This window comes from Acipenser ruthenus, chromosome 17 (genome assembly GCF_902713425.1).
Source record: "Acipenser ruthenus chromosome 17, fAciRut3.2 maternal haplotype, whole genome shotgun sequence".
Taxonomy (NCBI): Eukaryota; Metazoa; Chordata; class Actinopteri; order Acipenseriformes; family Acipenseridae; genus Acipenser; species Acipenser ruthenus.
Genome location: NC_081205.1, coordinates 27,575,582 through 27,589,374, shown reverse-complemented (window position 1 = coordinate 27,589,374; position 13,793 = coordinate 27,575,582). Strand labels below are relative to the sequence as shown.

At 36.3% G+C, this 13,793-nt stretch overlaps 1 protein-coding gene across 1 annotated transcript in view; it reads right to left on the bottom strand.

Annotated features, from left to right (window-relative positions):
• The window catches only part of LOC117423481 (cohesin subunit SA-1), a 39,381-nt gene extending 27,533 nt beyond the window's left edge, over positions 1–11,848 (bottom strand). The window contains exon 1 of the mRNA XM_034039340.3: positions 11,558–11,848. The gene's annotated coding sequence lies outside the window, so the exon portion shown is untranslated. The remainder of the gene's footprint in view (positions 1–11,557) is intronic.
• Between the last annotated feature and the right edge of the window lie 1,945 nt (positions 11,849–13,793).

The following is a 13,793-nucleotide window of genomic DNA, read 5'->3' as shown; positions in this document are numbered from 1 at the left end:
AAAACAAAACAAAAATGGCCTGAAGGGATGGCTGATGCATAGTTTCCTTCTCTCACTGGTTGATCAACCCAATCTCAACTATCTGGTCTGCCACAGTTTGGACGTTTAATTGATAGTTACTCAGACCGCAGTATTTCATGTGCTGTTATTGGAAACTAAAGCCCCTTTCACACTGGCACTCCTGCCCGGGTCCGGACCCAGGTAGTGTGAAACCATGTACCTGTGTCGTACCCGGGTTAACACGGGTCAAAGTGACCAAGGTTTCGCTTCCACAGGGAACATTTCTGTTTATTCTGTTTAGCCATATTTTTGTTGTTTGAGACACACCATGAGCCAGATTGCAGCAGGGATGAAGAAACGTTTGCTCTAATCAACATTTGGGCCGAAGGTTCAATCCAGAGAAGCTTGGATGGAAGCGTCAGTAACAAGCTGCTTCCGGGGCATTCATAAGCGCATCGTTTACTTGCGTCTTCAACCCTTCTTTATCAAAAGCATTGTGAAATCGCGTAGCTGACACGCATGACACCGGGTCCTGACCCGGGTAGGTTCCGAACAAGGAAGAGCATGCCAGTGTAAAACGGGCTTAACAGGATTCATTTCAAACTGCTTTCAACTCAATCCTAGTCTGAAAGCTCTAAAATAATAATAATAATAATAATAATAATAATAATAATAATAATAATAATAATAATAATAATAAATAATAATAATAATAATAATAATAAAAAACATTATTATTATTATTATTATTATTATTACTTTCAGTCGTTTCAAAATCTGTCTGGGGTATAAAATTGTAAAAATCTCTTAAACTTGAAGGATGCATTAGTTAGACAGTCCTGTCTCGCTAATTCAATTTAGAGACCCTTTCCTGTAAGATTTTACACAGAAACAATCATTGGTAACTATGAATGAGGTGGTTTTTATTATTTTATTTATATATATATATATATATATATATATATATATATATATATATATATAAATAAATAAATAACTAACTAAATATAAAATCTCACACAAAGTACCTCCACTGCTTGTTTTCAAACACACTTTCCCTTGACAAAGGTATGTTGGGAAGTTGGCTCTCATATAAAAATTGCTTTTTACTTAAGTTCACTTAAACTGCAGTAGGTTCATTCAGAAAATCCCTATAGGTTAACATCAGTTCTCACATTAAAAAATGTTTTATCTGCATTATTAGCTATATAAAATTGAATCCCTGCTACTACTTTAATCCCTTGGTTAGTCTCAAAAGATAAATAAAGTTAAAACAACAGCTTTGTTTGGTCTAACTACATTATTCGCTCACTGATCATGCATTTTCCTTTTTTTACTGTTAGCCAATCACATCAGTTGAGCAGACTGTGACCTACAACAGGGTTGCCATGGCAATGCCTGCCTTCTGGAATACATGTCATGCATGTTAAGTGCCTTGCACACAGACACACACACACCCAAACCGCCTTGGACTGTACCACTAGCAAAGAAGTCAAAATAACAAACAGAATGCTAAAACAGAAATAAATATAAAATGAACCAAACAGAGCACAAACAATATTTAATATTCCTCCACAACCATTTTTTCTTAAAGCTAAATAAAAATAAAAAACAAACATTTTAAAAAAACACCCCTTCCATCAGCAAGTTAAAATGGTACAGTCTGGTATGTACTCCAGAATTAAGCTTTTGATTGATTTAAAAAAAAAAAAAAAAAATAGCCACCAGCTATGTGCAGCTTTATCTACACACCACCGTAAATCTAGCAGGTTAAACTGGACTACCCAGCAAAATGGTTGTACAATATTAAGAAAACAGGTTTCCACAAGACTTATGTGCTGGCCCAGAGCACACTGTATGAAGCCTGTCAATGGAGAAATAGAAAAGAATGTGTGGTTTTTTTTTTTGTACAGAAGCCGTTAGCAAATTATAAAATTCTCTGGGCGTAAGAAATGTGCCATTTTTTATAGCAACTCCTTCGACACTATGATGGCATTAGTCCAACAACATAGTCTCACGGAGAGACTGCTTCAGAGAATTCAAACAAGATCCCAGAGTTAATTATAACTTGGTTTGCTGAGGCAGTAGCTTGAAAACAGCTTTGCCTACACCATAGTGGCTTTGCGCATGCAAGGATTTATTGTGTTCAGTCAAATCATTTTGAGGATATTGAACATTTCCAGTGTGGGGTTGGATCTGCAGATGTTCCACCAATCTGATTATATCCTAAAAATGGGCTTCAGCTGCAAGAGAAATCAATTCACACACCAGCATCCTCAATCTCAGACTACATTAATCTATGGGTTAAAAAAAAAGTTATTACAGATACACATTAATAAGAACAACTCAAATAGATGTATATCAATAATATAGTATACTATACTATACATCATGTTTTAACTACATACATAATTAAACATTTTATGCTTTTTTTTTTTTTTTAAATAACATTAATGACCTAAACAGACCTCACAGAAAAAGAATTTAGTTGCCATAATTTCTCATTAGCGGCAGTAACAGTAACACAGTCCCCCACTCTATTTAATTAACTATTAAATACTGCCCATGCCCTCTACAAAAATACAGTAAGATAAAATAAATATATATTTACACTGCCCTTCTATTATCGCTCCAAATATACAAGTGCTAGTCAGAGCTTCCGTTTCCCTTCAGACTGTGTCTATGGGAACGGCTGAGCCTTGACAACTACGATTATAAGTATTTATTTAAACTATTTTTTGTATAAAGCCTCCCAATTTAAGAAATGTAATTCTATTGTAGCGATCCGTGCAGTTGTGTTTGTGTACTGTAACTCCTAGTGTGCGGCCGAGGGCCAATGGGATGTGAGGCCAATAAGGGGGCGGGGCTAATGTGAAAAGGCGACACTGCAACGCCATTTTGTGGTCTTGAGTGGGGGAAAAAGGTGTGCTGAATAAAAGCCCTTTGGAAAGAAAGTGTCTCGTTTTGTGCCTCCTGCTGAAATGCTACACTGTTTGCTTTATGATTTTTATTTTTATTTTTGCATTTAGTTTTATTTCGTATTTGCGAAACACAGGGCTCTAGTTATCAGTATTAAATCCAAATAGAATCCAAAAGTTGTAGACGGAGGCTTGATAAAAGTTAGGAGAATACTGGTGAAAACTCAGTGTCTGAAAGACAAACGGACCCAATAAGTGCACAAAGGTCTACATTTAAGTGTTTCATGTTTATGGTCTACTGTAAAGTCACGGCACTTAGCATTTTGTTTGTCTAATCAAATGGCTTGTCAAACTTTGGGTTTAGAAATGACATTGAGTTCCCTCATTCGAGAAGAAAAAATAAACACATGATAATAATAAGTTAGATTTGGCAAGCATTGCAATATAAAATGTTAACTATTCAGCTTTGACATGCTTATATTGTTTGGTATCACTGGCACAGATGCAAAACACCCAAACACTGGGAGACAAACAAGTTATATTGAATACAGCTAAATTAATCTGTACAGTACAAAACAGAAAACCCCAAATACAGGAAAAGAAAATACACACTGCACAGCAGCTCATAGATAAAAGGAGGTATTGTATGTTGTTGTAATTTAAGACAGAACTAATGAAGCTGAAGAACAGCCGATTCAGGTAATGAATTCCACAGGGCGCTGCTGATCCAAAGGGAGAGGGACAAAAGCGTAGCACAGAAACAATTCAGTAACAGATTGTCTGAGATGGAGTAAAAAAAAAAAAGAATTCCATCATGCACATATACTGCACAATCAGTTACTGTAAAAAATAAAACAAGATCAGCACTTCAATCCAATTGACCCCAAAGCGCAGAGAAATCCAATTTTGATGGTCTTATTTTATTACTGCATATCCTATAGTCCTCGTGATTATTTTAGAATTGATCGATGTAGAACAATTGTTAGAGCTGGAACAGCCCAATAAATAAATAGTCCTTTTCCCCATTTTTGTGAAAGCCCTAATTGACTATTCTGTTAATTTCTCAGTCCTGACTGCAAACAGAAGGAATATGATATGAATGTATTTCAGACTGGTCTTATACAGAACTACCCTGAGTGCAGACAACACTCACGAGCAGCTTGCCAAGATAAGTCAGCTTGCATTGTTGCCACTACAGCAACTGAAATATTCCCATCCCCCTAATACACACACACATTTACATCACTTTTCATGCAAAATCAATCAGTGAAATGCAATGATTAGTAGAGACCCTGCAGCTGTCCTTGTGTTGGAGGAGGGTCTGAGTGCTCAATGGCTACCACTGTTCTTTGCAAGCTATTAAATATTACCTTGCAGAAGGGTTCTGACAGCAGTCGAAAATGAAAGCAAAAACACTACACATATCCTGCCTACGTACAATCCACTTACTCAGGAGTACGGTCTAAAAAAAAAAAAAAAAAAAAGTCGAAAAATTGCATTTTATCAACTTAGACTAATAAAAGAATTAAGAGTTTAGCCAAAAGATGTGAAAACTTCTGTCAAATGTGCAATCGTGTGTACGGTGGGGAAATAGTTTTGGGTTTCTCAAATGAGGCGGATATTTGTAAATGCTTTTGCCTACATAGTAAATATTTAGACAAATATGGTATTTCTGTTTTATTTACGGACACTGTACATGCGTGGACCAATTGACTAATCCGGGTACAATTTGGTTCCTCATTCATTGTATGATCCCTGAGGTTAGCCTAGTGTACTAGAAGAAAAGGAACAACTGACAACAGATCTATAGATCTAAATACTGCCACTGCCATCAGATCATCAGAACTAGAACATTAGAACCCTGTTGTTTTTATGTGTTTAACTCATTTAGACTCATTATTGTTCAAATGCAGCATCGATGCGTGGTTAGTTACAAAACTGAGTCTGCGATGTCTCTGCTCCGTCTCTCTCTCTTGACATCACCTCAGGTCCTCCTTCATAGTTCACTTGATTAAATCCTTGAACATAAACAGTTTTGCTGAAAAGCACTTTTTTAAAACCAAGACTACAGCAGCAACGACAACAATCTCCCTAACTTCCAAGGAGTTGTGGGCTCTCTTAACGTGAAGTGGGAATTACATTTTGTAATTTTTGTTTATCTTGCTCTTTTTGTTTATCTTAAATCTGCATTGGTTGTGGGTGTATTAGGCAGCATTTTGAAGCTGGAATTTATTACTGTGCTGTCTTGTTTAGTAACAAATTCAAGTTTCATTGGATCACATAAGTCGAGCTACGATCCAGAGGCATTTAGACTGAGACAGCAATTAAAAATGAAAAAGTTTATATATAAAAGACACGTTTAATTATTTCATGGAATATTCAATTTCATTAAAATACAGTAGAAAAAGAAGACCTTCAAAAATGTAATTCACACAAATTTTAAAACCTTTGTTAACCCTTTAAGACTGGCATTCAATTCCCTATTACAAAAACAGGCACACAATCTCACATATTAATGGGATTTAATAATAATAAAAAACTTTACTCCAACGACAAGATGCAAAATTAAGGGTTATAATACAATCATATTAGCACCATTTTCATTAAGGCCAACAATTTATTGAAGTGAAGGGATATCTGTGCACCTCAATAAGCCAAGAGACTTAAACTGAGTCTTAAAATATAGAATATTACATTGAATCTGAGCAGGTAATGAACAATCATTTCTATCTAAGAAACTCTTGGGCATGGAAAAATCTTCCAACACATTTTGACCACAATTAATTCCACAATGATTAACACATACACTCACACCCAAGGTTTGAGGTGTTACTAGCCTTTTGCAGTCAAATACGCTGTTAACTTTAGCAAGTCTTGCTGGATACAGTTGCAAAGAAAAAACTGGTTTAGCCACCAACCTGAAATTTGAATTAATCTTAAATATGAAAAAGGATTTAAAATCTGAGCAGGTCTCACTCTAGGAAAAAGCAAACACTTGGTCTCTGAATAAAACAGGTTTTACTTCCAGTCTCTTAACTCACAGAAATACTTTATCAACACCAACACAAAGGAAAGTATTCTCCCCCATGCAGAGTATCTTGGGCAACAGTGAATTGATAACAGCCCTATCCTACAAATAGCCGCAGCAGTGTGGAGTACTGGTTAGGGCTCTGGACTCCTGACCGGAGGGTTGTGGGTTCAATCCCCAGTGGGGGGCACTGCTGTTGTACCCTTGAGCAAGGTACTTTACCTAGATTGCTCCAGTAAAAACCCAACTGTATAAATGGGTAATTGTATGTAAAAATAATGTGATATCTGTATAATGTGAAATAATGTATAATGTGATATCTTGTAACAATTGTAAGTCGCCCTGGATAAGGGTGTCTGCCAAGAAATAAATAATAATAATAATAATAATAATAATAATAATAATAATAATAGCCTCCAGGGTTTTATACATGCAAAGAGGCCAGTTAAAAACCAGTCAGCTGTGGCTATGTTCACATCAGCCTCAAACCATCATATACACTGCATTTATTTAGAAGCTCAAAACATAATCAGCCTCCCCCATCTGCTTTCCTCATAAATGGCAGATGTGTTTAAGCATAATTCTGGTATTACCCTCCAATCAAGTATATACTTATCATTTTAAAGACCGCACAAAAGGACTTGTAAAGCTCATAATGTTTGAGATTTTATATATATATATATATACATATACATATATATATATATATATATATATATATATATATATATATATATATACACACACACACACACACGTATTTTTTATATATATATATATATATATATATATATATATATATATATATATACACACACACACACACACATATATTATATATATATATATATATATATATATATATACACACACATACATATACATATATATACACACACATATACATACACATTATATATATATATATATATATATATATATATATATATATATATATATACACACCCACATATAATTATACACACACACAGTGCTCACCCTTTATAATGCTATAGTGGGGAGCCATAGTTACAAGACCGTGCTATTTGTGTTACGCCTTATAATGAGTATAAAAGGGCAACTGCAAATGGCATTATGGGGAGAGGGGAGAGGGGAGAGGGGAGGGGGAGAGGGGTATGGACAAATCAAAAAACAATACTGGATTGAGCAGTGGTTTTCAACCTTTTCATCTCAAGTACCAGTGTTTCCAGTAGTGACCACCAGGTGTACCAGTGATTATGTACAATCTTAAACGGCTGTTGTAAAACCAAGACCTACCCCATTATAACCAGGTTTGTTGTGTCTGTACATGCTTGTTTTTTGCCTTGTTCTGCTGAATTTTTTAAATGGCCAGTTTGAGAAATAAACGTTGTTTTCTCTGCAACAGCTAACTCTGCTTCAGTACAAAACTCATGCTAAATACCATTTTACATAACGGTGCTCTTAAATTACTGTATCTGCTTCTTTGGCTGAAGAGACATTATCAGCTCATCATCCAACTATGGAACCTTGTGTAATTAAATCACTTAAACTCCAGACGGTAAACAATGTAACTAAATCTATTATATCTGGGATGCAAGACGCAACAGACGAAAAAAAAATCCATTCTTGTTGTCTCAAAACAATATTTAGGCACTCTACGATTTGACTTACGAAAGATAACATTCAGTTCACAAAGATAACTCTCTTCAGCTTGGTACGGTAACCTTTCCACTTACTTGTTTGTTTAATTCTTCCGCTTTTTGCTGCATTACAGCCCTTCATTAATTATTTTCTTTATTTTAAGTTTCCAGGGCATTTTGTTAATGGCATGTGTGCAATACACAAACCTTAAGTGTATTTTTATTTGTTGCTGTTCTTGTTCTACGTTTCTTAAATGCAATTGTTCATTTTAAGCTACTTTTTTACACAACAGTACTCACACGTTTGGTCACCATCACAACTGTTGCAAGAAACTGGGGTTCCCGTATTCTGCTGGTGTTAACTTTCTGCACTTACAAGCATTTTTATTCAAATTGTTACCGTCCTTCTTGAACTTCAGTTTATTAAAACATGTGATATGCGTTTTTTGTTTTTATACAGACCGACATCATGTCACATTCATAAATATTGACACTTGCTTTTAAAGGGAGATGCTGCATTTTTGTGCCTAACCCCAAAAAAACAGTTGTCAAAATGTCTCATTTCATTTGTAACCATTTTAGTCGCAGTCTGGAGCCCCGCATTATAATTTCTCATTTCTCTGTGATTTAGTGGTACAAAGATTGATACATTACGATGGTGCAATTGAGGAAGCATTGTGTTTTGAGGAATCATATCGTCATAAAGGACTGTCGGTGCTTATCAGTATTTTAAAGCTGTACCCTACTGTACAAAGTGTACACTGAAACACAGCAAAACTGAACTGATACCAAAAAAATAAAAACTATGGTATTTAAAATACTTGCTTATTTTGTAATGTAAACTAACAGAACTTTACAGCATATAAGCCTATTTAAAATACATACCTGAGTTTTACATAACTATAGCAACACAGTAAACCAAGGCATTGCAAGTTTAAACCCAATTTGCAGTGTACACACACCTTATTTGCATGAGTCATTCATAGTAACAGACAAGGAAAGGGCTAAGGCCAGCCTCCACTGGATATGAAGGTTGGACAAATCAATAATGGGACCAACATGGAATGTATTTCTTTGCATGCATGCCAGAAACTCTGCTAGCACTGCTGTGGATGAATTGTTTAAATTAATTTCATTCACATTAGATCTTATGGGTTGAGGGGCTTTCTAAAGCAAGCTGTTTTTCTTGACTCACAAAGCCTGGATGGCAGAGAATTGGACACAAACCCTTGTAGAATCTAGCGTGTCTCCATTAGAGATATATGCACTTAATATAATTCACTTAATGAAAATAGAAAAGCTGGGATACTCAGTTACTGAGAAAACATTGACACATGGATTTGTTTACCCAATAGCATTGGTTTGATGCATCACACAGTTCTTGACTCTTTCTTTCTCATTGTAAGAAAAAAAAAAACATGCAAAACAAAGCAAGTCCTTCTGCATTTAAGACTGGGGCTTTCCACTTCCAGATTTTAAACCTTTTGGAAAACACTGAATTTTTTAGGTATCCAAATGCAATACAATGCTAATGCAATTGAATACTGTATCAAAAATAATTTGAACAAAAAAGCAGTTGTAACATTAAAAAAAAAAGGAATTACAACAATGGGCAAACAAAAACATATTCAATAACACCAATGTATGAATAACAATACTAGGCAAGATTGGATTCAAATCATTTTCACAAGTTGGGCCAGACACTCTCAACTATTCATCAAAAACTTCAATTTTTGTGAAAAGAAATGAGCATGCATTTTACTGGACTGCTTTTCAATAACCCAGACTAACCCAAGGCCTGATAATCCTTCCCTGTTCAACACCCCACCCCACCCCCTCCTTCTACCAATTTTCTGAAAGACTATAAATAGATTAATCTTGCATGGGACAACCTGGCATGACTCACACAAACACTGTCTTACCAAGTGATCTCCACCTCATGACATAATGCTCAAGAACGCAACTGTAAATGAGTACATTTTAGGGGAACTTAAGCAATAGAAGCATTAAAAAGGTCTAAAATGTCATGTCATTGTATTTTTTCTTATTCCTACATTTTCTTGAGGTAAACAAAACAAAAAAAGAAATATATGACATTATAACTGGAGCATTAAAATGATGACATCTCTCCATGATGCTTCTATGATATGAGAAGCCTTCAAAGCTCAGGAATCATCCTTTGGTGCCCCATGCCACAGCTTCTACTGCAGGTATGTAGTACAGAACTAAAACAGCACACCATAGACCTTAAAAGAAATGATCAAAAAAGTAGATTCGCTCAATATCTCATTTTATAGGAAATAAAATAGTATTTCCTGAAGATCCCAAAATAAAATAAAATACCTGGACGGCAGCCACAACACTGAATTCCCAAATCTCCAAAAGCTGGCATTACAACAAATCACTCCTTATGCTACATTTGATTATTTATTTTTTGCAGTAAAAGGCAGACTTATCAAGAACATGCTTTTTTCCAGTCCACTGCACTGCCAGAGCTTAGGAAAAAAAAAAAACCTAAACATTACAGATCAGATCCGATTCCTCCAGACTCAATTCCACCGTTCAGGTGTTTTGGATTTTAATTGTGGATGCCTCCAACCCCCACTATTACAGTATCAAGGGACATCAAATTGTTTTGACTCAAATGGCAGCTGTGCCAAATTCTTCCAAAAATGGTAAATAAGCTACTGTGAGCTCTTTTACTAAAATGAGTACATTCAAAGTTAATGGGATATCAAACAAGCAATGTACTGTATAGATTCATGCAACATGTATGCAACCCCTATACTGGTGGATTTCTCCTTATTAAATCTTTATTATTATATTTTTTTTAAATTAGTTTAAAAACAGCAGGTAATATATATCTCAAATGACACTTATCCCTGATCCCCATTTCTGTGCACTTTTACATGTCTGATGGAAAGTTACCCTGCCTGTGGTTATTTTCAGCTGTGCATGATGTCAATACATCGGGTACCATGCCAATTAGCAAGGGCAATGTGTGTGATTTTGCATATGCACAGTCCTACATTGTTATAAGAAAAAAAAAATGGTATCAAGACAGAGATGAGAATTTTGATTTGCTGAATTAATGGCAGTGTCACAACTTTGGAGGGTAGGTGGAGACAGGACGTCCACGCACTACCGTGATAAATGTGTATTGCTTAATAAACTCTCCAGCATCATCGAAATAAGCATACTTTACTATGTTACTACACAGTAATACGGTCTTCCAAACAACAACATGCAAGAAACGTTTAAGTGTGTGACCATAGCTGTTGTTGATACATGATCCCCTCCCCCTTCTAAGATTTATTTAATTATTTATTTTTTTATTGGCGCATTTCACCGCTAATTTTCAATAAATGCGTACCAATTCTAAAATCAAAAGGCGAAATCATCACCATGTCGTCATATTATGAGTCAACTTACAAATCAACAGACGTGCAATGAGCAGGAGGCTTTATAAAAATTAATTATAAAAAAATTAATGCTCCCAATAGTTTTTTTTTTTTTTTTTTTTTTTTAATTCACAACACAATTGCACACTGTTAATTCACAATAAATCAACCGCCCTATAATTTATTACAGAATAACTCAATAATGCACAGTACACACTAAAGAAATTACAACTCCAGTGCAAAACAGAACCGCACAAAAGGGCTCCTGTGAGACTGGCTTTAAGAAGGCAGCCCATGTCTGCCTTTCACAAACCGGGGCTCATGACATAAATTGTAAACAACACACACTGGTGAACAAAAAAGCCCACCGAAAGCACCTTGTTATTGTGTCATTTTTGTACGGTTAGAAATGGCGAGAAAGAATGTAAAACCTTTAATAATTTAATCAAGTAAAATAAAAAGCACATTCCCCCCTTCAGCCGCTCCCATCCCCCACCTGGACTCTGTCTCTCCCTCTCTGTCCTCCATCTTTAATCTGCACACCCTTATTTTCGCCCTCAGAAAAACTCAAAGCCCAAACCGACTCACCTTTCCCGTCCATTACTGTAGCGTTTAACTCTCTCCGGTTGAAAAATTAGAAAATATTTTTTAAAACGGCAAAGGTTTTTAATTGGAAATTGGACCGCGAGCGGAACCGCGCCTTTCGGTAGAGCAGCAATCCTAAGCCGCCATCTGGTGGTATTTTCCACAATCGAATGGCGTATCAGCAGACCGGAACCAGAGCGCCCTCTGGCGGACACAAGAGGGTACCGCAACAGCGTGCCGCGGGGCTGAAGGGAGGGCTTAAAGACCCCGCCATTCACCAGAGCCAACAGAAGACGCGCTTGTACGCGGATAAGGCGGGATGCTTAGGTTACAGAAAGGGGGGAGGGGGTGTATATTAAGCGTTTAGTGTACTGTTTTTTTATTTTTTTAAAAACATCTGTGGCAAACAAGCAACAGCAGACACGAGCACGTAGCAATGGATGCAGCGCACAGAGGGGCGCACCAGCATCTTGATGGTCAGATTCGAACCTACCTGACCTGATTGGTAACATCAAAGGAAACCGCAGGAGAGCAACCTGTGCTGTGTGCCTGTTCATTCCTGCAGTCTGGGTTGAACAATCACTGTTCTCGCTAGCACAGAATCGCCAAATTCACTTAATAAATGTGGCATAGCACTGACAAAATACAAAAGCACAGACCTCTTTTAAAATCAAGTTTGTACAGTGTTTCATGTTTTATATAATAATAATTGGCTTTCTTGTCAAACTGATAATGATTTGGACGTTATTATTATTATTATTATTTTTATTATTATTAACATTAATCATGGTGTCATACACTGAGAAGTGGAGCCCCATGGTTCAGTACTGCACAGTGTTATTTGTCTGCTTTTTATCTCTCACCTCTATCTGCTGTATCCACCTGCAACCAGCAACCCCTCCCTGCTATGTGAAATATACATCATTTAGTCTTACTCTTATGGTCCAATCAGTTCTTTAGCCACTTCCTTCAATTGATCAAACCTTTATTGACAAGCTTCAGGCAACAACACATTCCAGTCGCTAGCGATTTACTGTAAACTGCAAACCACGGGTCACCATCTGCCCGTGCTGGCCTCATGAGTGAAGTGTTACAGTCCCATATTCTGGGCATACTTCTCCTACCACTGGCATCCCGCAGAGCTTGTTCCAGAGCTCAGTATTTCACCCAATTTGATCCCAAAACCACAGGATGTGTGCTTAAACTGAGCTTGTTTATCCACATTGCATGATTCAAGCTTGGAAGTAATTATTACTAAAAAGCAAGAAAGTACCAACTGGAAAAGGAGTTTGTGAATTTTCTATTGACAATAGTTCCTGTGAGTCGATCTTCTACAGAGCTTCTACATTTGCAGCTGTAGAGGCTCATGGTCATTTACCATTCGAGCGAAAGACAAGGTTGGAACAAGTCATGATTATGTGTATTTCAAAAAGAGTTGGGCCCATACGTAGTAGAGATACTAGTGCCAATGTGAATTAGATGCAGAATGTTTATACAGTGATCATTTCAGTATGTATATTTGGCTGACAAGATATTTCCATAAATCTCACTTCAATTCACTATATAGGTCTCCCATGTGGGGTTTTGAAAGAAACACATGTTTTAATTTTATAAACGTATCACGTTAAAGAAAGCTCTTTTTCCATGCCTCACTTTAAGATAGGCTTGCCATTCAACCGCTTCTTTCCTGTCCTAAGCCAACTCGTCTTATGACAGGCTTTCATTATGAAATCCCTGTTGTGGTGAAATGACCTAGGAAGTGAAAATAACAGGCTACAGTACCTGTTAACAAGACATGCAAACTGAGATATTTCTCTAATCCAGTAAGGTACCAGGTTTTATCAGCTTCTATTGTTTTTAATAATATCAAAAATAAAATAAAATGAAATAATTTTTTTTAAAAAATGATAATACACGATGATCCCCTACATGATTTAGGGAATCATTACATTAGCTTTAACCATTTTAAATAACAGCACCCGAGGAACTGCAAATCTAGCAGCACCAGAGCACTAAAGAGGAAGACTGGCTTGCCCAAGATTGTACGATGAATCATTGTCTGTGCTGGGATTCAAAATCCAAATATCTTTTGATGTTATTGTCTTGTTATTTCCATTAGAACACACTGTCTCCTACATTCCTTAGCACTATATTATTAAGGCTATTTTTACACCAGTGTCCAAGTTTCATACTTTTGATATTTTCTTTACTGCTTGGAAACTGCTTGGAAGATTTCTTT